The 26191-nt window shown below is 36.4% G+C and overlaps 1 long non-coding RNA gene across 2 annotated transcripts; it reads left to right on the top strand.

The window, feature by feature from the left end:
• Nucleotides 1–2129: 2129 nt before the first annotated feature.
• LOC125697052 (uncharacterized) lies at nucleotides 2130–15854 on the top strand. Of its 2 annotated transcripts, XR_007378657.1 has the most exons (5): nucleotides 2130–2166; nucleotides 4087–4152; nucleotides 6246–7596; nucleotides 9987–10071; nucleotides 14401–15854. It is a non-coding gene; the product is annotated as an uncharacterized LOC125697052 (long non-coding RNA). The 2 variants fall into 2 exon arrangements; XR_007378658.1 differs by lacking the exons at nucleotides 4087–4152; nucleotides 6246–7596.
• The last annotated feature ends 10337 nt before the right edge of the window (nucleotides 15855–26191 follow it).

Here is a 26191-nt window from a genome sequence, read left to right as displayed (position 1 = left end):
AGTGGACAAAAGCCTTTGAGCTTACCTGAGTCTGCATGGAAACCTTCCTGCCTGCCCTCAGTGCTATCACATGTATTAGTGGAGGCCAATCTTTTCTCCAGGGGTGTGAGACAAGCATCCTGTAGGGCCCTCCACCTGTACTACTGATAGGTACCCTATTGGAGGAGAGCTCTTTCTTTACAAGCATTGGGATGGCCTTCATCCAGGGTTGTGTTAGAGCTAGAAGTACTTAGAAATGTTATTTGCAGGAAACAGTTATCCACTTAGTTCAGCTTCTGGATTTCTTTGCATTGTAACTGCATACAGATGTGACCATTCTTCAAAGCCATTCACTGATAATGGCATGGGATAGTCACAAATTATTTATTCTGTTGTTATTAATTATTTGGTACTCATGTGTATGGATGATTCTTTAAAGTCACAAATCAGTGACCATTCTCCCTGATTAGTTTTGTGAGCTAAAAAAAGAAAGAAAGAAAAAAAAAAACAACAACCACTATAAAGAGGATAGAAGAAAAAGGTTTCAGAAGGGCTTTTTAAATGTTGCTGATGCAGGTCTCACAATGGCTTACATAAGAGCATTTCCAAATATTCTAGCAAAGTAAACTAGGCTGCAGTCAAATATAGTCAGAAGGAAAGGTTTTATATATTTTCAAATCGAGAAGGCAATTAAGGCTCCTTGGATGGCAATTAAAGACCATAATCTGAGGAATTTCAGCTGAGGCATTTTAAAGAACTACAGTTGGTCTTCCAAAGTGTCAAATGTCTTTCAGATGTGCTTGTGTTAATGAAACATATATTCATCAATCTTTAGGGTGGGAGGTTTTTACAGCTGCTTACCATTGCTATATATGCACATAAAATCTCCTCTCTTGTTCTCAAATCACAGACATGGGGAAAAAAAAGAAATATTTTTTTAACTAAAGAAGTTCCTTGAACTGCTCCAGCAAGTGATCGCAACAAACTGCTGACCTCCCTGTTTGATGCATGTTTTTTTTATTCCAAGACTTTTAGAACTTATGGAGGCATGCAAATGGAAACCAGTAAACTTGTGTGAGATCTATCAAACTAACATTTTGTTAGTTTTTGTAACAAATACAGGAGCTTGTGGGCTTTGGATGGAAGAATGAAAAAAGTAAATAATGGTTAATATAAGAAAGGACATACAGTTCTTGTTTAATGGATTAATAGGAGCAATTAACCTTGTAGTGCATTAACATTTTAGGACTGAAATGTGAGTTAGTTTTACATGAAGTGTCCTTGTAAAGGACAAACTGAATTTTTAAAGAAAATTTTAACTCAAAAGTTTGTATTTTTCATCATTGTCTGCCCAGTGATATATGAATGGTCACAATTCAATACCACAAAAATTAAATACAGTATGAGATACTTAGCTGATTAGTATTAGAAATTCACATTTAAACTATATTTTGCAGAACCAATAGGTTATTAGCCAGAATGTACTTAATTTTATTTTATTCTATCTTTTCATTATCTTGTGCTTCTTAAGTCTGAAGTGATATAAGTAAATCAAATGTATTATGATTATGCCAAAAGACCACCAGAACCTTTATGTTACATAAGTGTTAGTGGTACACTTACTTATTTAATATTCAAGCATATGTGTCCTTAGTTAAGTTTAGTCACTTCCATGTGCATGCTTAGAACGGTTATATTCCTTGACCAGCCAAGATCTCAATATAACTAGTAATTACAAATGCTGTGTACAGACAGAGGGGAAATGTAGCATGACCTGGAAGGCAAATCAGAGGCTGTTGTCAGGAATCATCCTCAAAAGTTTGCTTCAGTAGAAAGGATTCTAGAGTTAGCACTTCAGGGAGCAAAACATGGATGTTCTTTATTTTTACTATTTTGATATATATAGATATATATACACTTATTTTCTGAATTCAGACTTCTGGATACAAATGTTTTCTCAGTAATACGGTAGGGGACTATATGGGAACTGCCGAATCATGGCCTGAACCTCTGATTGATCACCTGAGTCAGACACAGAGCACAGGTGAAGGCAATTTACCTGTGCTGCTGGAAGGGGTGGAGCCTGGCTGCACCTCTCCTATACCCATTTAAGAGCTGACTACCTCTGGGAAAGGATCTCTTCTGGAGATCTCTCCTTAGGAGTTATGCAGCAAGCCCAGGATGTGGGTAAGCTTTCTATCTATTCTTTTTGTTGTTATAATCTGCTCTGTCAGACTCACTTGTTTGTCTCATAATTATAACATCTCTGTTTTCATTGACTATTTACAACTATTTAGGACTAAAAATTCATTTTTACTGAATGTTATCTTTCCAAGCTTTTGGCATACACTTTAATTTTCTTTTGGATGTTTGCTTATAACCTATAACCTTATAACCTTCCTATAACTCTTTGTTTAAAACCACGTGGGTGTTTGGTCTGGTTCCTGTTGGTAGTTGCTGTAGACTTTCCAAAGCAGAAGAGTCTGTCAGATGGAAGTTATGTGGCTTGATGGCTTGCTCATATCCCTTCTCTCCTACAGCTCTATCAGGCCAAGTTCTTGGCTATAAGAGATAGCTTCTCACTGAGGCCCAGGAACAAAAGGTGTTGTTCCTTACATGCTTGCACACTTCCTGACTGACTTCTTCTTCCTCATCTGGTTTGAAAGAAAAGATGCTAGCATTGATCTTGGGATGAAGTGCACATAACAGCACTTTTCCCCAGATGATTTTCATCTTTCTCTTCTCTTATTTGAGTTCTCGTATTATCTACAGAAATTATAATCCCTTGAGGGCAGAAGCTATGTTTCACATGGCTACAGTGGTGGCACAGAAAGCCAAAAAGGATTTAAATGCTATTTAAGTGAATAGTTTGCTGACACATACTTTCAAGTTATTTAATTGGTGTCCTTTTTTTTTTTTTTTTTTTTTTTGTTAAGTCTAATCCACAATTGTTATAAGGCATTTCTTAATGTGTAGGTTATTACTTTTTCACATGTTGATGATGATTCCATCTGCTTGGCTGCATGATTTAGGAGAAATTCTCCTTGTTATGTAGCTTAAATAATTATGGCATTTTTGCCCAGGCCTTGAGTGTCAAAACAGAAAAACAGAATTAAGGAATAGCCAGTAGGAAACTAAATTGCAAGATTTGTGTAATATAAGGACAATATCTGAGCATGTTTTGGGCCATTTTTTTTATATATGACTGTATGACAGTAAAAGCCAGCACTCAGGCCAAGGACCTGATAGAATCTGATAGAGCATGTCTGAAAGAAATTTCAGTTTTAAACACAAACAAAAAAGACAAAGCAGCTGAGGAACTAGCCAAAAGGAAAAAAAGCATTGGTAATGGTGTAGACCATTCATGGCTACACAGAGTTGTATGTGTACTGCTTAGCGTTGACCATTGCTTGTGATCTAAAGTTTCTTCATATTTAGAGTAATGCAGACTTTGTAAGCTTCAGAATGTGAATTAGACTTAGTAAAGGTCTAGAAGGTGAGCTATTCATTTGCTTTACACGCTTGGGTTGTTTGCTGGACTTTTCAGAAAGATTCTTTCGTGTATACGACAATGTCAGGAAAGTCATGGAGATGAATAAGGGAGAGATGTGCAGATAAAGAATGGAGGCTGTTCAAAATGGTGGGTAGACCTCATAATCAATAAATAATATTTTTAAAAAATATAGCAAGTCTTGGAGACCAATAATGGAAAAAGGGAGTTAAAGAGAAAAAAATAATTCTTGAATGAATCCTGTAAGATGCAAAAATGGTTTCAAAAGGGGTCTATTAGAGACTCAGTTCATTTATTGAAAATTAGAGCTTTTGATATCTTAAGATTATGTCTCTTTGCAGATAATCTTGAAAAACCTGGATTTACCTGTACCATGGTAGATTATGATAATATAGATATTTAATGATAGTCTCGTTTTCCAGGTACTGCTGACAGTAGGGAGATAGACAACGTTCGTGAACTTTTCAGAATGGAGTATAGCTCTCTTATGTTTGTAAGCACCCTTCACTATTTTGTCACCAAAGATTGCAGATATTCAAATAGCTAAGCACACATCTCAAAAGCTGATCTAATTTCGTATCTTTCTTACAACAAAGGCAAAGAACAATGTTGTCTGTTGGCCTGTTCTTGGTATGTGGCAATGAAGCACCTGAAGGAAAGCAGTAAGTGCATGAGCTTGTCTAATACAAAGAAAAACATCCAGAAAAAAATATTTTGGTGGCAGTTTGTTTATTGACAGTGATACCTCATAGGTAGGGAATCAGCAGTAACTGGTAGATCAGCATTTGACTTCTGAGGTTTTTGTTAATGAAGTATGAGAATCTAGCCATTTTCCTAAAGAAGTGGGCTCTCCACCAAACTGCCTCTGTGATAAAAAGGAATGTTTTCACCCTAAAAACCTCTGCTTTCATAAGGTGGTTCTGAGGACGGAGCTAATACTGAATGAGAGAGAGATACTCTTTCTGCCGAATTCTCAGAGACCTGTTTTGCCAGGTTTAGAAGACAGCATTCCAGAGAGATTCTCTGAGAACCACTTAACATTAGAAATATGTCAGGCCTAAGTAGGGCTTTATCCTTCTAGTCTCCTCTCTCAAAAGTAAGCTCAGCATCCCTTGACTTTTATTCCGTTTTATGAAGCCTGCTGTTGGAGACACACCATTTTTTTTTTGTCTTCAAAGCTTAGAAGATAGTTAGCATAGGCAACCTATCTTTGAGTCTCCAGCTCACTCCTGTTTAGATACCTCTCCCTCTTATCTTCCTAAACTCTCTTACTATCCACAGATACTGCTAGTCAATTGGGATATCAAAGATTATGCAGTTTCATTTTTACATTCCTTATGTTTCCAGTTAATTAACTGGCTTTTGAATTTAAATACAACAATGCCGCTGAGGCAGTTGTAGAAATAAAAGTATAAAAAATGATTCTGGCATTTGTGCAGCAAATGTTCAAATTAGTGATATTAATGACAGTAATTATTACACGCAATCTATATAAAATAAAAAAAAGCTCTGACCAAAATGGGAAAATGTGATTTTTTAGAGTCAAATGCAACCACGAGAGAGTATTTCAGGTCCCTAGTGTGCGGTAGTGGTGATGGTGCAAGAGTTCATACATCACTGTGAGTGAAAGAAACGACTTAATCTTACAACTGTGGCGGAGGCAAATTCTCTGGCTTTATCTTTTGAGATCTAGTCTGATTTTCAGTAGTGGTATCTGTCCTGTCTGATCTGCAGCATAGTTACAGCTTTACCACATACCTGACTAAGTGAAAAGTATAATAAAAGGAAACATTTACTTGAAAATTCTCAGTGGTAGCCCCATAATATCAGGGAAGCGGTTTTGGTCCTGCTGCTACCAGGATCAACTGACTATGAGGGGTAAAGCAGTTGTGGTCCAGCTGGGACCATGAAGAAGAGTATCTGTAGGACTTGCTCAGAGCCATTTTTGCATTCTGAATAAAAAACCAGTTATAAATTCAGAAATATCAAATGAAGTTCAGCTAATTACCATGTTATATCAGATCAAATTTCTAATTATTTCTTCAATCTGCTTTTACTGTATGTCTGAGTCACAGTAAAGATTTCAGGAATATGGTGAAGCTGTGCATTTATACCTGTGTTTATTACAAATCTGTGCACAGAACTCTACCTGCAAAGATACTTGTCAGTCAAACAGATTTCACCATATTAATTCTCTTTTACTAATTGGGAAATGGAGGTGAGATAACATTTATGTCATGTGAATGACGTATCTCTGAGCTGAAGCAAAATCACAACATAGATTTATTGTAAACAGAAAACAAATCAGTTTAAAAGTGGAGTCACACAAGTGTTAACTTGTTCATTTAGAGTTGAAAGAAAAGCAGCAGCAAAATTTGTGGGAATACTGACCATACTGAAGGCCTAATTATGGGACAAGCATATTACCTACTTTGTAAAATTTGTGAATTTATATGTTTGCCTGGTGTATGGAAATATATACATGGGTCTGTAATTTATATGATATATTTCTTTAGTCATTAATTACCACTTTTAGCTCTAGCACTTTAGCGAAGTTACATTAAAAATAAAAACAAGCAAGTAAAGTACACAAACAAACAATACAGTAAAGTAATATCTCCCTATAGGGGCATAGGAAATGGTAAGGAAACACATATCTAATACAAAAGAAAAGGAGGAAAAAAAAAACTACAATTACAAAAAAAGCCCTACAAACTTGCCTTAATAAAATGCATTTGCCTTTTTTTTTCCTCAGAATTGAAGATCCACTTGGAATCTGAGCCCTTATGAAAATGTCCTGTTTTGTACAAATAATCACAAGACCAATTTCAAATTCATCTTTACATTGGACTTGTTGTGAAGAATGCTCTTATTATTAAATGAGGATTGTCTTATCCATTTTTTTCTTAATAATTTCATTGCACTTTATTTTTTAAATTTAAAATGATGCTGTATTTCTTAAAGAAGCAAACAAATTCATATATGCAAATATGTCACAAATCTAACAAATGCTACAGATTATACAACTGCCATGTTATTACGTCCATAACTTTAAAGCCTTTGCTTTGGTACAAATGAACTGGTAGCAGGAGAAGTTGTGTCAGGTTGTCATTGACTGCTAAGAATAACTGCATAATTGCACATTTTATTCTATCCAGATAACGATGTCTTTGAATTATCCATTTTTTCCAGGGCGAATTTAAAAAGTGTGGGAAGGAAAACATGAAAATATACTGCCTTTTGAAGCAAGTTAGTAGTAAAAATGAAGTAGCAAAATATTTCCCTTTTCCCTACTGGCTTGTAACTAATGTGAGTTTCTTGAAGTTTTACGTGCCGACAAAAAATGATAAATATGTTGGAAAAAGGAAGGGGAAAATGAAAGAGTAAGCTGACCATATAAAGTAGCTGATGTAAAGATGGAGAGACATAGCCATAGAAACTAGTCACATAAATAGTCATGAAATGAAAAGTTTCAGATTTGTATTGAAGTAAAAAAAAAAACTACTTAGAGAAAGGCCAACAGGCCAGACTAAATAATCCTCGACTTAACGTCCAATTCTGAATCACATATTAGCTGCAGAGATTTTAATGTAAATATGCCATTACACTGTCATTACAGTGATCAGGCTGCATGGCTCACAGGTCACATCTCAGCCACTGTTAATTTTGCAGGCAAAAGCTTTTTTTCTCTTGAAATGTTAATAACTTTCTATTAGTTAATGTAGCGTGACTAAAATTCAGATTAGATATAATTCATTTTAATATCTGTGACTGGCTATCCCGATCATTTAGCAATGGTTTCCAGCTGAATACAAGATGCTAAATTGGACTCATTTGCATAGCTCTGTTAAAGCAATGCCATTCTCTAAATGTAGGCATCTTGAAATTAATTTAAAAGATTTTTTTTTTTCTGGTTTTGCTACCAGGATAAGATCTTTTGCTAACAACTAATTGAAGTTACTATAAGCCTAACACATCTTTTTCCTTCTTTTCTCAGGAACAAATGACTAGTTAATATCATTAACTAGGGAAAAAATAGCCTCAGTTCTTCTTAGAGTATAAAATGGTTGAATTGGGAATTGTGGACAGACCAGCCATCACTACTTGTAAGCTTTGAAATTAATATGCTTTCCTACTTTTAAGCACACTTAGCTACATTGTTGTATGTCAGAAGTTAGCACTGGAATGACCTTGAAACGATCACTGAAACCATTGTGTTTGCTTAAAGATATGCTGTACAACACATGTGCATTTAAGGTGCAGTTTAGCTTTGGGGACCTTCACCAGTTCCTGAAAGAGTTCAGCACACTGGAAAATGTAGGTTGTTATTAATCACTAATATTCTTCCCTTAATATGCACATATAACACAATTTAATGGTAATGGGAGATACATTAGCCCCACAAGGAGAGAATGGCTGTCCAACTTATCACGCCCTATCTTTGAATGTATTTCAATGAACATGTATGTGGGGGTTTTCTGAGACAATGACTTGATACAATTGTAAAGAGGGATGATCAGAAGCCTTTTTTCTTTTAAATTAAATGCAAACAAGTAAACAAGCCTATTACTTACATTTGTCAGTATGAACCACGTATGTGGCATATAATATATATCCATGTATCCAATTGAAAGTAGTGTCTTCTGAATACTAATTAGACACTCGCATGCACAAGGACATAAATCAACAGTGGCTTTTTTATTATTTGCATTATCACAGTACCTAAAAGTTGTTGTGGTGAAGCTTGGAACCCTGTCACATTGGTGTGTGTACAAACATGCAGTCTCCCATCCCGAGAAGGATCAAAATAACTGCGACTGCGAAAGGAGAGACAGTTCTTCCCCTTAATTTACATACATGAAACCGAGAACAAGGTCAGAAAGAAATAGAATAATGAAAGTGTCATGGACTGACACTGCATCAGATTATGTAACTGTAAAATTTTACATGCTTCACAGTGAAGGAATTTACCAATTTTTAATTTAAAATGATTGAGAAATGTGAGAGAAATAGTTCAGAGTGAAAATGGTGGTTCATATGCTTTCATGTTTCTTTACATCTCCAAATTGTTTGATGCTTCTGTGTTACGAAACAGAAGACTCCTTGGCTGCCAGTGAGATCCTAAGATTGTTCAGCACTGTCTTATCCATCAGTTTGTCAAAAACCTTTTGTAACAGTTAAATAAATAAATGAATAAAATAACGTAAATTGGGAGTAAAAATTATAAGGAAATATTTTGCATAACACATAGATTCACCAATAGGACATAAAGTTACTGCAGTTATTTTCATAAAGCTGTTAAAAGCACAGTACCTATTTTATTTAAGAGCATGGATTTGAAGTAAGAAAATCATGAATGGAAGCCTGTTAGCCCTGACACTCTGTGTCCCTGAGAGAAGGCAGTGTGACCAACCCTGGTATGACATCACCTGAGTACCAGATGCAAGACCACAGCAGATGGGGTAGGAAATTGTGGGAAATAATGTCAAATCTGTTGATCTGCTAATGTGTACATACTTAAATATATGTAACATCTCATTGCCTTTCTGTCAGACAATTTAAACATGATTGTCTCTATCTCCTACACTTTCGCTTTAAAAAACAATGTGTTCTGGAATGCTTTGTCTGCTTAAGTTTAAATGACTTCTGGCTCTTTCATGGGAAGTCTTATCTGATCCTCAGCTCAGTTTTCTTCTCTCAGCTGGTCATAAAACTACCCATCAAGCTCATGAAAATGCTTATGTGCAGCGGTGTTGGACAGATGTGCTTTTGCATTTGTAATGAATTTGTACACTTTCTACATGGGAATGAAATGTCATGTTCAAAATTAATAGATAACGGTGTATATCTTTCATTATAATATAACACTTACCGATTCCTGAATCTAGAGTTTCTCAATCATAGCTTTTTTTTCTCACAGAAATTAGAGGTTGGTTTTTATTGTTGTTGTAGAAAGTTTTTTTTTAAATTATAATAATGACAAATATATTTCTGCTTGGTAAATATTAACCTTTATGTAATTCCTGGTGTTGCAATATTAGATATAAGAAAGCCTGAATCAACAAATTATAACATCCATTAAAGCATTAAGGATGGGTATAAATGAGGCCTGGACATTCCCTATTTTGGGGAAGTTTAGAATTTTATTGATGGCCTGCACGGAACCCAAGAAATTGCTGAAATTGGCAATGTTCTCCAGATTGTGTTTGTTCTGGTCTGTCTCTTTAGAAGAGTGGCAGACAGGATTGCTGTTAAATAAGCACCAATAAACTTCTTAGTTGAAGGAGGAGAGGAAGGTTATTTGTAAATATTTTAATTGCTCCACTTGGGCTGGGAATAAAAAAGCTTACAAAATAGCACCCACAATCTCAAAGCACGTCAATCTATATTACCTTGTCAGTGAATGAAAGACATGCCCAACCTAATTTTACGTTGTTCTGTTTAAGTGTTTCTATTTTCATCTATTTTAAAATTACTTGATACTTCTGTTTTACAGAAACCAACTGGATGATTGGATGTCAGCAATTCACTGGGAAGAAGAAAGGTAGCAATAACTACTGCCTGGGATGGGCTGAGATAAGGTCTGGATTTGAATGTATAGTGACTAACCCCAAACCCCATATAGTTGTACCTCTTGCTTCAAGGGCTTTTTTTTCTTTTCTTTTTTTTTTTTTAAACAGTTAAAAATTCTCCACTCTTTCAGAATTGTAGAAAATGTGGAGCCCCTTATTATGGTTCATGGGAAAGAAAATGCTACATTCACTCCAGGTATTTCCATACAGGAAATGCTGTGGTAAATAAATAAGTTGGTTGGTTGGTTTTCACAATCTGAAAAATGAAGGGAAAAAAAAAACCTAAACTAAATAATTTGGAGCTATCTCAGTATAGTTGAAATAATCTCACTATAGCTCCAAATAATACAAGAGGACTTCTATAAATCATTCCCTCAGCTTAAAAAATAACACTGATTGACTTGGAAAATAGAGCAAGTGTGAGGAAGTTAGGACCAGTTTGTAGATGCTTTATTAGTAGAAGAAGAAACTAAATTCAGTGGATAAATTATGCATTATAAATTATTCCCCCAGGATGTAAGTTGTAACATTATTGTACTGTAAATTTCTGAGCTATATTTATGCCCTTGTTTGACCAGTCATCAGACAGACATAGAACAAAACACTGTATGTAAGAACTCTTCCTAGGGCTTTTCCAGTACAAGTTCATAGGTTAGCAGCCATTCTTGCATGTTATGCATCCAACCAACCTGCTGCCATCTACTTTTCCTCAAGAAAGGTGCCTTCTTTCATGCTGTGTATTGCATAAAGACCTCTGTGGCTCTCTTCTGGACTCAAGAGGGACATTATTGTAGCTTCCCATATCTAAAGTCTATGATGAAGTGCATAGGTCAGAGAATTCTCCAGCCAAGAGCTAATGCAGCTCGTTGTGCCTTTTGAGATTTCTGGTTTACAAACACAGTCCTTGCAGGGTAACTCTGGCCATAGAAAGAAACAGGCCCTTTATGCTGCATTTGAAAAATAGCATCCTTTGTCTACCTCTTAAATTGTAACAGGAATATATAGTGAAGTGCACAGCTTGTCTTTTTTCTAGATCTATATCCTCTAGGGCACTGAACTGAAGTTACTTCTGTCTCAGATCAAAGTCATTTCACTTAGAAACTCAGGTTGAGCTTGAAGGCACAGTCTCTTAAGTGAAGGTCAATGGTTTATCCATTACAGCACCCAACCCCAAATTATTTTTGCAATTAGTGATATTTATATCTGTTTTTATAGTGTAAAAGAATAAAGAAAGGATAGTCAGCGTTTTCAAGAAATACAAGTTAAAGGTGTCCTATCATTTAAAATGATATATCATGTTAGAAAGGAAACTTAAAAGCTGGCATATGCAATCTAAAATTAAATACAGATTTTGAATTTCAGGCTGTGAAGCTAAAAAGATCAAAGGAAACTCTTTACAGTTCTTTGGAATTTGGTATTATGCTTCCCGGGAGGTCATTTACTCCCATAATTTAGTCTGACTTATTTTGGCTTCAGTTCCATTAAAAGTATGTAGCAAAAAGAGGGCCTCTTTTTACTTTAATTTTTAACTGCAACCTGTCAGTTAAAGGGGAAAAAAGAAAAAAGTGTCTGGAAGAGGATGATCTACAGAAGTACTAATAGCTTTCAAATCTTTTGACTTTTTGAGCCTGATATGGCTAGAAACTTATCTGGAAAGATTGTATTTTAACCCTTTTGACTGTTCCTGGACACAGTGTGCGCTTCTATTGAAAGGGAACTTATTCACTGCCCTTGAACACATATTCTATCATTTTCACAAAAACATCTTCCTTAACTGCACTGTCTTGACTTGTTGGACACAATAGTAGTAGGACCCCATCAAAAGCATGCCTATCATGTCAGTGAAGTATCCAGTTTTCCTACTGTCTGGAGAAACCAAAAATGAGAAGGATACCTGCTGTGATGTGAAGGCAGTGCTGATGGGTCTGAACAGACTAAAACGTAGTCTTACTTCACTGTATTTTGGGATCAAGAAGTGCAGGGTAGTTCCAAAAGGATGACAAAAATTTTAAGGAACTTTTGCCTTTCAGGAAAGATGTGGTATAGACAGTCCTGAGGCTATTATTTTTAACCTATGCCAGTCTGTGCAAGCAGGCCTTACAAACAACAACAACAAAAATAAAAACCACAGGTGCTTTCTGTTCTGAGACAGTAAGACCACCTGGCAGCAGCAGGAGAGGGTGGTCCAGAAGTATGCTTTCACGTTCCGCATTAGCACCAATCCTTTCTCACTGAGGAATGAAGGGATGGTACAACAGCTGAACTTCTCATCTGCAAGAGGCTGACTGTGGCCAGGTTTGAGGACAGAGGAAAAGGCAGGGAATGGGGCAGAGATATCCAGTCTGTAGAAGACTTTGCTTGACATTCAGGCTTTTAACTGATATATATATATATATAGCCTTGCTTTTGGTTTTGGCCACATAATTTAACTATTTTGTATTCAGTACAATACATACAGTCAATCAAGAAGCATGCATTTGATAGAGTTCATCTCTTCTCTCCTGCCTTCATTTACTTTCTAAACTGCTAAAAGTTTTTGAGTATTTCTCTCTCCCTGCTTTCCATTTACTGCAGTATGGTAAATAAAACTAAAAAACAAAAGTAGTATTAAACTATAACGATCATGATGGACTGGTCTTATTTCTAGTATTTGCAAAAATTGGGATGCTTACTGTTCCATTAGAATGGACTAATGATAATCTGGTGTTCACCAAGAATTTTTCAGCAAGATATATGTTTGAAAATATCTTCCTGTATGATTAATGTTTTTTAAAACATAACTGTTTCCATCTGACAGAACCAAATGGATTAGAAATTTTACAAATGCTTTTTTCTTTCTTTTTTTATTTTTTTTTGCAGCCAAGGGAGTAGTGGCAGCAGAGAGGTTAATTCTCTTCTTTTCATGCAGGTATCTTCTTAGAGAGAAGTGATTAAAGGAGCTTCTTTTTTGGCATAAAAGTGTTTTTCTAATCTTGTTGAAGTGCCTAAAATGTGTTTGAAGAGCCAGATAAAAGCTTGGACTTCTTATTTAATGAATTATTGGTTGTATGTTCCACTGTTTATTTTGCTCTGTCGTTGAAACATATTTTCTTAAAATGTCTTTTTCTCTGCTGCAGTCAATAGGCAGTAATGATGCAAGACATACAGGATAAATTTCAACATCAGGTACAAAAGAATTGCTCTCTCACAGACTCATACCATTGCAAAGATAAAGCAGGAAGAGATGACTCATTTTAAAAAACATTGGGAAAATCTTAATTTCTTAGAGATACTTGGGATAAAAAAATCTATTGTGTATACTTGCTTAGCAGGTTCCCAAAGTGTTTCTGTTCATTTACTGTTGCCAAGATTCTCATCTCCACAGTATTCTACTGGTTATTCTCTTTCTCTCACTCTCCTCTCTTTCTAATTTGGATTAAAATTTTGTTTATTTAATTAGGCATCAAGTACTGACATGCAATAGAACACTATTTTGATTACAAACACAGTATCACTTACTTTAAATCGCAGATTATGGAAATCCTACCCCCAATGCTAGAATAGGGAGAAAACTCACTACAGTCAAGCAAACCTTTAGCTAAAAAGATTAACATTGTACCATGCAAAAGTTCTCTGCTGTTTTTAGATCTCTCAGTGGAAAATTAGACCTAGTTTATTGAACTAAAGGCATACATTGATAAAGAGAGCTCTCTGTTCTCACAAAGGCTCTATCGATCAAATGATAAGGCTCTATCAGACAAACGACTGCTCCTATCATCATAGGATTCCACAGTATGCTTTACCACTGCGGATGGAATAGATCCAAAGTGGAGGAAGAAAAGCTGTCTGAGCACATGCAGAACTTCCCTGAACAGCAGTGGCTTTTTGTACTTCTACCATGTATCTGAAAAACCATTATGACCAAAAAAATCGCTACAGTCAGAGCTAGCATATGGAAAATGAGGTTTACCTGTGATCTCCAAGGATCATGTTCTCCAATGAGTAGCACATGTTCTCTGGCATCAAGTGTCTGCAATGTTCTGCCTAAACCTGGGCATCTGAATGGGTTTGTCTTCAAGAAGCACACAATAGACTCACATGTTACAATGGCTGTTTAGAAGGTTCACTGAAGCATGGAATTTTGTTGACTTGGAAATAAATAAGGTAGCCTAGACTGTCAGCAAAGTTCTAATTGTATCTAGTTCTCATAGAAATAGCAAAGCATTACATTACCACTGCTAGTCTCAGAAACTGAGATTCTCCGTGTTAAGTTTTTTTTTTTTTTTTTTTTTTTTTTTTTTTTTTTTTGCTATTGCTCAGTCCCCTTCATCTAAACCTGGCTGCCCTCTCTTCCCCTAGAAATTGCAAGAGTTGGAAGGCGCAGCAGTCCAGCTTCGGTATCCATTGAGATCAAAACTAAAGAAATGGACCCATCTCTATTCAAAATGAATTTCTTTCATACAAAAAACACAAAGGAAACTGAAGCTACATTTCTAAATACTGAAAAGCAAAGAATAAAGGTGACTTTTCCCTTAAAGTGTTCTATGCCAACGTCATTTAGTGCTTTGGCAAATCCCAGGATATTCTAAGAGGACTAGTTTAGGGTAGTAAGCCATGCACATACCTTTTCATTAGCTGCTTATTTTCAAACAGAGGCCTACAGAAATTCCAGTGCTCTGAACCCTCACAGGGGAATGAAGCAAACAGAAAAGATCTTGTTAAAAGGGTCCTTCTCCAAAGACTACTTTTTTTCCATTTTTTTAAGTACTCTTCTCTGGGAAAAGAGAAACCAGATTTAGCTGAAAATGCCCACTGTGCCAACTTCCAGTACTTTCTTGTATTTGTCAATGGCACCAGCCAGTTTTGGCATCACTCCTTGTTTGTCTATGGCTAGGGTTCCTGAAAGGAGGCTGAAATAGTAGACAGGGTCACTTCTGTGGGTAGATTTCATGAGATTGCATTCTCTATGTGCACGGCTTCTGTTTCTCCTGTGTATACCAGTGATTAACTATGATTAGTATTTAGTTACGCAGAAGCAGTGCTTACACAAGGTTAGTGCCTTGCTCTTGTGTTCTGCTTTCTGTCACTCATCCTTCAACCTGGAGTCCTCTATTTAGCATTACAAGTACCTTGAATATTCTTCTGTCATCTCTAACAACCCCCACTCTGCTTTGTTCTATGGTCTTTCTGAGCATCTTTGATAGCTGATTTTTTCCTCTCCTTACCGTTTTTCCTTCTTCATTAAAATAACATTTTAAATCCTTTCTTTTCTCCCTTAGAGACAGCTTTTTTCTCTTCTTTTTTTCCCAACCTTTTCTCACCTCTGAGAAGTTAAAGTTCCCAAGGTGAATATTCTGTCTTGTCAGTCCAGGGCTCTTTCTTCACAACTGTGTATCTACTATCTTGTTCTCCAAACTTCTATCACAAACTTTTACAATAATAATATATAAATAATTATTGTATTGCATTTTGTACTTGTATATGGATGTTAGCTACAAGCAGATATTAACATGATATTGAGATTGTAATATTATGCAAGAAGAATGACATAATTTAAGCAAATCAATAAGGGTTAATAAAACCTAGATCTTGTCAGAGTAATTTGATATATATTGATGAGAACTTTAGGATGTTATAAAAATGTAGAGAGAAATAGTTTTTATGTAAAATTCGATTTGATTTCATGAAACATCTTATTACAAAACTTGAACATTACAAGATCAATATGGTACATACTAAATATATTAAACATGACATTGTTCTTAAAAATGTAGTTGCAAATAGTGAGCTGTCCACTGAGTACACATATTTCTAGTGAGTTGTTAATCTGTTTTTATCTTAATTCATGGTGTAGAAGAAAACCATCACAAGTTGTAGACATCGCTAAGACTATGAATGCAACATATAAATAAGAGATTACGGAATAATGAAAATTCTTAAAGGATACATTGAGAACAATTGAGTTAGGCACAACCAAATTGCATTTCAGTGAAGGTAAGATCATACAACGAGGTACAAAAAAGTACATGTGGGGATGCATCAAGAAGAGTGTGCTTATCCAGGAAAAGTTACAGTGAAAAAATTGGCTGGAAGGTGAAGCATGATTTGTCACTTCTGTGAAAATTGTTAGTGTGAACCTGAGCCAAAAGATCCCACCTTACACTTGTTGAAGAAAAACAGGTCTATAAGCAGGAATCTCCACTGCCTTTTAGGTGAGGCAATGACCTCTCTGGAAATACCTTGTGTTGTTCCAGAAACCAGATTTGTAGAGATGCAGAACACAAGAAGGATCTGAGAAGGGACAGGAGTATGATTAGAAGACAAATAATCTATTGTATACTGGGAAACTCAAAATGTGCAGTCTCAATTCATCAAAGCAAAAATTAAGCACTGATTTAATTGCAGTCCTTAAGTGTGTATATGAAACAGAAATGTGATAATCTGTGCTTCTTCAGTCTGATTAATAAAAAGACAACAGTATTCAGTGAATCCAAAGGAGCTTGTAAAATCTTGATTGAAAAAAAGTATATCTTTTCCTGGCAAGGATTGTTAATTATTGAAAAAATTATGCAGAAGTGTGGTAGTTTCTCCATGATCAAAAATTTAAGCGTTAGAGCTGGATTTTTTTCTCCTAAAGAAAGTAAGAGCAAGACAAAACTGAAGGAAATTGTGTGGTATACAAGAGGTCAGACAAGATGTTTGGATGTTCCCTTCTGTTTTCAGAGCTTACGAGTCTAGGCAGGAACTTGTCCAAAGAATTTATAATCTTGTCTTCTATGGGATTACTCATATGCTTTAAATTGAACAGGTGTTTAAGTGATATGCTGGATCAGGGCCAAACAGAGCTAGGCTGGTGGCATGCCATTTCAGTGCCCTTTCTGCAGCTGTGGCAGAGCAGAACTTCAGGCTGGTATACTAAAAGCCATCATATTGCACTAAGTAATTGGCTTAGAAAACAACATAGATTAAATGGTGTAACCAGGACTAATTTTGAAATGAAGGAAGTACTGAACTGAAAAGTGGTACTACAAATACATGAATATTACAGCTCTGTGGCTCAACTGAGATCAACTGATAAGAGATTTCTGGTGACCTATGTGGAGTGCAGTTACAGCAGCACCATCTTTGCAGCTAGATGCTATGCTAAGGTAGGAGTTATCTTCAAATAAATCATATACACAGTACTAGACTTCTAATCACTTCATTAACTGATGCTGCTACAATGGTATTAAATGGTTGTGTAGACAGCTCTTGGTTATATACATCGGTGATTGTGGCTTTCTTCCTTTTGTTAGCTTTCTCGATCTCTATTCTATGTAATAACTAGTTAAATGATCTGATTTATGTGCACAGATGTAGGATTATGTCTGGGCAAAGGACGCCTGAGCATTTTACATAATTTATCTGGCTTTGATGTGTAGCAGATCAAAATAAAGTTCTAAAAGGAAAATCTGGATGGAAAGGACTTGCTAAAAGACATATAATCTTACTGCAAGAAGTTGCTGACTTTTTATCTGACAACTTTTGCGCTGTTTAGCTTACTCCTCTTACACTCATCATTGCTACTGCCTGATAAATGCTTTCTTCTTCTCGTTATCTTTGCAGATTTCTCCATTTATCTACTAATGTTCTGCCAATATGCTAATGGAGAAGAGCTGGTCTTCATGTCTTGCAGCTTTATTACTTTAGCTTACTTTAGCTTATTTGAAACTGTGTGGTTTACACCTCAAAATGGTATGTTATTTCTGTGTGAGGAGCTAAATGCCTTTCCTCCTCCTGTCATCATGGTTTCAATTGACAGCAGTATCTAAGTGAAGTAAGTTTGGAAATTACATTTGAAACTATACAGGTCTTTTGGAGAAATTCTGGTTTCAATCAAAATTAAAATGAAAAACACTGTAAGGTATGGCTTGGCAAAATGATAATTCATATGAAATAACTGTAGTTCACATTTAAGGGGTACTGCCTCGCATCTCAGGATAACCCCAGCAAACAGCATCAGGTTTGTGAACTTCTGGTTAACTCCCTAGTCATATTCAGTGCTGCTGTTGCTGCTCTAGATAAAGTAGTGGAGCTGGAGATGTGAAGATCAGATAGTTTCTAAAGTGGTTGGGCAAATATTTGGTGAATGTCTAGGCTGTGTTTTTCAGAAAGCTGCCTAACTTGCAGACAATCTCAGCAATTTCAGAGTGGTTTATGGGGTGAAGAGGGGTTTGCTAGCATGTACTGTACTCTAATAGTGCTGCCCTTGTACAGCTCCTCAGAGGGCCACAGCAAGCCAGCATGCACAGGGCAGTCCTGTTCAGAATCACCTTGGGTGGGGGCTCAGGGCTGAAAGAGCAGCAATAACTCTAATTCCTTAAAATGCCCATCTCTCTCAAATGCTATGCTGCGCAAAACAGAGAGATTGGTGCTTTTAAAGCAGGCACACATTCTTATGCACCTCCCACTCCTACAAAGATAACTGTAAAAATCTTTGGGTTTTGTTGTTTGTATTTAGAAGCCCTCAAGCATCTCCCTTGGTACGTCTGTATGTACAGTACAATTATGCATGCATTAGGCACCAAATGAAAACAAAAGGCATTTACCATTAATTACAGTGGAAAGTCACCGTATTGTGATCATACACAGCTCCAGTGTTGCTGCCCAGCTAGATATCCTTCTCTCATGCAAACAACAGAGCCAAACTGAATTACATAAAAAGAAGCTACATACTGACTCCCAGCAGTATGTTTTGACAAAACACTTTGTCTACTTAAATGATTTCAGATGCTGTAGTCAAAAGCCTTGACTGCAAATAATGGGTTCATAAAACCTATCTTTAAAATTTTACCTGACAGTAATGCTGTGCAAATATCTGCACTTCTAGTTCACCTTCTCCACTTGTTTACATCAGGATTTTAATAGAGTGGCTGTCACAAAACAACAGCTAAAGGCCACTGTTTGATAAGTTGCTATAAAAACAGACTGTTTAAAATGACAATTTCCTTCTTAAATTCAGCCATCACAAAAAGGTGGTGGTTAGGAAAATACTGAAGAGTAACAATTTTTAGGAGGGCTGCAATAAAGTCCTTTCAAGTTCAGTGACAATCTAACCAGCAATGACTTTGTAAGAAACTACATTCCCCATCTGTCTTCAGTGTTACTGAGAAGTGACAAAAATACAAGAAAGAGATGAATACTAGAAAAGTGAGAAGATAGATAGACAGATAGAAAGACTTCTATTTTTATATTGGCTTACTTAGTTTCCATATGTGATAGTTGAGGAGAGAATTGACTACAGCTCATTAACTGCTTGAGAAAAGAATTGTAACAGAGGAAAACCTCTAAACTTTACCTGTAGAACAAAAACCTAAGGAAAGATCTTCTGTCAGTCAGTGCTCTACCTTAGAGCTGCCAGCATTCCCCCTGTAGAATGGCTATGCAGAAGGCAGCTGGATGCTGGTGGCCCTAACATGACCTCCAGGCATGCACATCCAAGGCCCAATTCACAAGAAATCACCCTACACAGCAGCAAGTCTATACTGAAGTGCTCTCATCAACAAGGTGTGGGGTATGGTCAGGGAGTGTATTTTAGCCTGTCACAACTTTCCTGAGGAGAAGGCATGATTTGGAGGGAGGATTACTTTACTGGCAAGAGGAGTGTGTAGTCACCACTGTGTTCTTCTGTCATGAGGCAGAATTGTACATTTTTGAGTTTTCACAAAAAGAGAACAACTCCCCATCATCTCTAATAGTTGGTTAAGTGGCATAGCTGAATCCTATCAGTATAACGCAGAGTAAGATTTCTATGGAGCTACACATAAAGGAGAATTTCAGAGCCAGAATGGAGGTGAAAGATACGTAGACTGGCTTAATCTCATTGGTTTAGTTTAGTCTAATTATATTTTGTGCCAAATGAGTCATTCCACTCTGTTGGAGATCTTCACTCTCAGTAGACTTTCCATGGACAAAAGCCTTGGAAACATAATAAAAAAGTACCAGTATATCAAAGATAAACACCATGTTTCCTTGGATGTTACCAGAGCTAAAGATATTAATCATTTTGTAAGAGCTACAATGTTTAAAGTAGTTGTAGTCAACCTGTTTTCCTTTTGTTGTTGTTGATTGTTATTTCTTTTGTTGTGTTTTGCAGTTTTCTGTTCTAATTTTAGTCCACCTGATTTACTGCTATGTAAATTCTAAGACAAAATTTCCATCTTTGATGAAATTGCATGTGCAACTCAAGGGAGAAAGACAAAATGAAAAAGCTGAAATTTGTGAGAGTAGACATGAGACTGCTAAAGCCTGTGCCGACTCTTGCTTGTGTTCACCCGCATTCTTCTCTTCTGCCAGTATTTTGGGAGAATTCCTTTTCTACTTATTAAGGGTTCACTTTATGAATCAGTCTTACTCACCATTGATCAGAATATCTCTTCCAGATGAGAGAGCTGGCCTCTCACAGAGGCCCTAAGGCATAATACAGCAAATGTCATGTATGGCTCTCCAGACCTACTGCTAATAGCACTAACAGCAGGACTTCATTACAAATCTCTGAAGATCCCAGTGAAATCAAAACTTTAACATGCACATACAAATCCCCCTTCAACAAAAAAATGTGTTGACCTGTACAGGTGGGACCATGGAAGAAAAAGACTGAGTATTTTCCATTCTGATCAATCCTTTGGAAAAATAATCATGAGTATTTAATGAGGAGTGAATTTTATTACAGATTAAGGGAACTCGTCACACAGAGGGAGCTACAAAAAAGGTTTAGTGGCACTAAGGTTAGTAAAATTAGGGAAAGATGCATTGGTATCTCCAATGAGTCAATATATGAAACTGCAAAGGTTTTGAATAATTATTAATGTGATGAACAGTAATAATAGCTTCATATCTCAAAGTCTGTTGATCCCTCCTTATGTTGTCTCTGAATCCTCCATAATTATCACAGGGAGTTGGACTGATGCTACAAAGTGAAAGGGACAGAACTGGTGTGACCACCTGTGGAACACAGACATGTATTGGATTCGGTGCTTTCTCTCTTGCCTCTGTGGGGTGAGAATCCCCCTAGAAAAGGAAGCAGGTACCTACATTAGAACTTTCCCCTTTCCCTTATCAATGCACTCAACTAACAGCACATAATAACTCCACTTACTTACTGCATTCCAGGAGTTGCTGAAGACATGCATTAGATGCTGTGTGCAGACTGTGCCTTCAAAATACTTTTTACAGACAGTACTAGAATGACTAGAGATTTTCAGCATGGTTATTATTAAATAATTTGTACCTGTGCAATGACTTACAGCAAAGTCTGAAAAATGCTTTGGCATTAAGAGAAGCCTCTCAGTGTTTTTGAGGAAAGAACTGTTTCTGGTCAGAACCTTTTTTTTTGCCTTTTTTTTTTTTTTTTTTTTTTTTTTTGTCCTGTCTGGTTCCATTCCCACTCTTGCTTTTTCATGTCTTTTATTGTTATGATTATTACTATTATTACTATTATTAATATTATTATTATTATTACAGTAAAAATACGAAAGTCTGGGCTATTATTAAGGCTCTCTCTGTTCTATTGTGACTTTTAATGTCCAAGAGAAGAGCATGAGTATGACTTTTTTGCTCATTTGCTACGTGTCATGGAAAAAGTGATCTTAGATATAGATCTGAAACATAGATCTGAGTTTTCTTTCTTCTTCTTTTTTTTTTTTTTTTTTTTTTTTTCCCTTTCCCAGTACTCAAAGCACTTGCTTAAAAAAAGATACAGAAAGATACTCAAAGAAATCAACTCACCTGATACACTGTAGGAAGAGATTTGACCATAGCTCCCAAACTTGTGCTCTGACCATCAGTGAACAGCTATGCTTATCATGATAACTTGTTTTTAAACCAAGAGTGATGTGCAGGGAAAATTAAGATTGTATATTGATGGAAAAAATGTAAAATGCTCTGAAATATAGGAGATAGGGTGATGGAGACTGACCCCAGTCACCTATTATTTGTGTAATTTTAATTACTCTCTCTTTAATTTAAGCAGCTGACACACACTTTCAGTGGTGTTCAGAAAGTTAATAGGGCAGCTGAGTAAGGACTTTAAGGTCATATTCTTGTCCTTTGGTGCTTATTTTATTTATTAGTTGCTTCATTAGTATTCTTAGGATTACAGAAATGATCATTTATGTATATAATACATCTTACAATACTATGCATTGGTGAATATTGTTCTGTTTATTTCTAAATATGTCTTCTTGATTTTTAGTAGTAAATTTAAAATTTGTGTCAAGTTTCTTCCTTCTTTACATTATTTCTGAGTTATGATATGTAGTCATCAGTTTGCTGACAATAATTTTCCCAGATGTCACTCTTTGATTCCACCCTTCCCAACTGAAATTAAAATATTGACAAAAAGCATTTTGTATGAGCAGAGAAAAAATGTGAAGAGCCATTTAAAGTAGAGGAAGTTCTACATGTATTCCTTCTATACATATGCATTTATGATTCATTTCCAGTTACATAAAGAGTAATGTGTGTAAAATTAGTGTGCTGTCTCATGTTCTTCTTGTATGTAGATAAGTGATGACATTTAATTGGCATTACTTTTTTTAAACCAAACAAACTACTATTTGCAATGTGAGAATAGAGAGAACCTATTGTTTCTGGGCCATGATATCTTCAGTGGAGTTGAATTGAAAGAACTGAATTGAAAGTAGATTACTGGAGTGAATGGAGTTTGCCTTGTTCATTTCTTAAATCTTTTTCCCAATTTATTCACCCTCTTGCTTATGCATCTGTCTTTGTCGATCAGCACTGTGCAGGAAGGGAAAGTAAACACAGAATTGGCTGAGGACCTGCAAGTTGCAGCATTAGCTCTCAAGAACAAAGGTGCTTCAAGCATGTGGTTATGCAGTTCCTGAGGATAGAAGAGTGGACATGGTGCCATTCCATCATCCTCCAGCCAAACTTTCATAGTAGGGATAGAGGGAGCATGCAAGGTGCTGCCTGCGATATGTCTTGTGATGAGGCTCCAGGAGAGGCTCCTTTGCTCCCTTCTCTGGCTGGAGAATGCTTGCTTCTTCCCAGCATTTCTTTCTGAGCAATTCTACCCCTTTGTGCAGGTCCATCTCCCACTGCTCCAATGGGTGCACAACTTGAGAAGAAGAAGAAGAAACTCCCTGCTCTCATCACTCAGATGGAGAGGTGACTTTGGACAATGCTTTGCAACTGTAGTTGAAGACAATGAGTGCACTAATGAGGTGAGTCAGAAAAATTATCACTGAATGGATGACTATTAAAATATTTCTCATAATTCCTTGTGTGTTATCATGAATATTGGTTTTTTCTTCATTGGCACATTTTATTACTTTTCTGTTTAGAGGTTACCTTATGGTGGACCTTTAGTATCCCTTAAGGCTTTACAAACAAGACTGTGTATCAACAGATTGTGTGATACAATGACACACGTCAGTAATTATTCTCTGTTTTAAATTCATTGCAGTGAATCGATCTCATAGCATTAACAAATCTTTTTACATATCATCCTGAAATATCTATTCAACTTAAACAGCATGGTTTAGACATTGAGCAATGGGCAGTGAGATCACAGTCAGCATTGTAATCTGAAGAATTATAGAGTTTTAAGGAGGAATGTGTTTTCCTGCTGTCAATAAATGTTGTAAATCCTGAATCAGACAATGCTGCAGTGATATCAAGACAGAGCAATCTAAAAATGTGTAGCAGAACTGCTAAGTCACAGCTTGAACCAGAAATTGAGCACCTGGTGGGAAGGTAGGGGCAATCCAAGGCACCTCAGGTGCATGCAATGCCCCTGAGTGACTGGAAGGTGTGGAGTCAGAATCCCCCACATCCCAGACCTCATATAAGGGTTGGCAATAGAGGCAATAGTATGTTGCTGGAGCTCCCTGCGTACCTGAGACCTTTGAAAGGTAAGCAGCTCTTTTCCTTCATATCTGTGTCATTTGGGTTTGTTTTCCTCAGTTGCTGCAGTCAAAAGCTTTGCCACCCTGCTGTTATTGCTGTACTTCTATCACATTACAGTGTTACACGATAGCATAAAATTATCAAGAGAAGGAAGGGAGTGGGCTACAGAGAACTTAGCACTTCACAGGGTTTGCACATGTGGTCAAGGCAAATTTCAAATACGTTGTATTGTCATTGTTCTATATTTAGTTGCACACCTGCTAGGAAATTCAGTCTTTGCTCTGTCATATAAACAGATAGGCTTTAGGAAACACTCATCATTTTAATCCCAGCATGCTAATGGCCCTAGTGTGAATACAGACTTCTCAATTAAATTAAAGTAATTTGAGGAAAGAACAAGCCTCACAGGCTCAAGTAAGGTTTCAATAACAACAGTAAATTCAGCTGTCTATTCTTGAAGTCTTTTTCACTGGATGGTGTGTTGCTGGGATTTCTAGTTCTACATAGATTGTTTGCTTAGATGCAATCTGAAAAGCATGTGTTCCAGTAAGAAACTCGTGAAATAGTCTGCAATACAGCTATGCTGCTGAAAGTGCATTTGTACTTCCCCTAGAGTTAAATTTCTGAGATTCCTTGGAGTTAGCCTGGTGATATGGAGCCCTGATGCTTTTTCTGGGATCTTCTTTGATGTAGGTCTGTGCAGACTTCTTTCTAAGAGTGCTTCAGATCTGCAGGATGTTTTAAGGGCTAGAACAAAATATGTGTCTCTAGCCAAAGAATAGGAATTGTAAATGGGTGAAATGACCCCACATTAATACAACCCATGTAGCCTTATCTATTTACAGTGTTTTATATTTCTAACTACCGGATATTTATAAAAAGTCACTATCTCTATTGGCATTTGACAAAGGACACAGTTAAATGGACCTGGCATTTTCTTATTCATGTTGTCGAGCTACTTGAATTAAGGTTCAGGCATCATATGATACTGTGTGTTTTATGGATAAAAACGATCTGACTCCTGCGTGGGCACCAAGATCTAGCTTTGCTTCGAGAGATATTTGCCTTCATTTTTTTTTAATTTTTTTTTTTTTAACTTTTATTTTTAACAAATACAAAAATACATTTTCTAACACACTCTTCAGTGATCACCTTAATTTTAGTGCTTAATTTTGCTTCATGTAGGATTGTATCTTATTTACAAGTCTTTACAGATGTGCTTTCCAGTATACGTGAGAATTTTGCATTATGTTTTTCTCTGAATTGCCCCTCTTTACTTTTCTCCCTTTCTTTGGTTTGTTCATTTTAGGCCATAAATATTATTAAACCACAGAGATTTGTTTCTACTTTCTTTAGTTAATTAAGGACACTGTTGGATTTATTTTGTGCTACCACCAGGAGGGCACAACAAGTGAAATATTGTCTTACTAGATAGCTCATTCATTAGCATAAAATAATCAGTGCTTTTGAATACCAGCACTTTGGCTTATGAGGTTCAGGTTTTTGTGATCTCATCTAGGACGTCGCAGCAGTGGTAGAAGGATAAAGGAGACAGACAGTGTGAATGGGGGAAAAGAAAGAAAGGGAGCATGCAACTTAGCTGTTGAAATTAGCAGGTTTCCTTAAGAAGCATCAGGCACTTAACAAAAAGGAGAGTGCGCAAGTTAAACTTGCCTGGAGGCATATCTAACTGGCACCTAGGACACAACACAGGAGTAAGCTAAAGTAATTCCCTACTCTGCTACTAACAGAGATTGAATAATTAAAAAAACCATTCATTCTAGCATATGATTTCTCCTTTGGGTGGGGAAGAAACAAACAAACTACCATATGCTTCTACCAAACATTTCTACTGATTCCATCTGACTTACGTTTGTCAATGTAAAGTGATGTGACCTTTTTATTTTTTTTTTCCCCAAGAGGGATGATGGTCCATGTTAACATTAAATTTACAGATACATGCAAATACTTAATGGATCTTGTATTTACTTTGGGATAATTTATCACTGAATATCAGAGAATGAGTATTTCTCCAGGAACTATTCTTTATCTTTCTCATTCCCCTGGGGCCCCAGTCTGATTTGCCTTCTGTTGGCCCAAACTTAGTGGAAGACTTGGGTTCACCTATAGAAAGAGACCACGTGCTTAGACACTACTGTGGACCTCCTTCAGACTCCTTTTCCCCAGGTATTTCTCCACCCTCTCTCTGAGCTTTTCATGATTATACGAAAAATTAATA

The sequence above is a fragment of the Lagopus muta genome, chromosome 8 (genome assembly GCF_023343835.1).
Source record: "Lagopus muta isolate bLagMut1 chromosome 8, bLagMut1 primary, whole genome shotgun sequence".
In the NCBI taxonomy this organism is placed as follows: Eukaryota; Metazoa; Chordata; class Aves; order Galliformes; family Phasianidae; genus Lagopus; species Lagopus muta.
The sequence above is the reverse complement of the archived record's forward strand: the minus strand, read 5'-3'. Positions and strand labels throughout refer to the sequence as shown.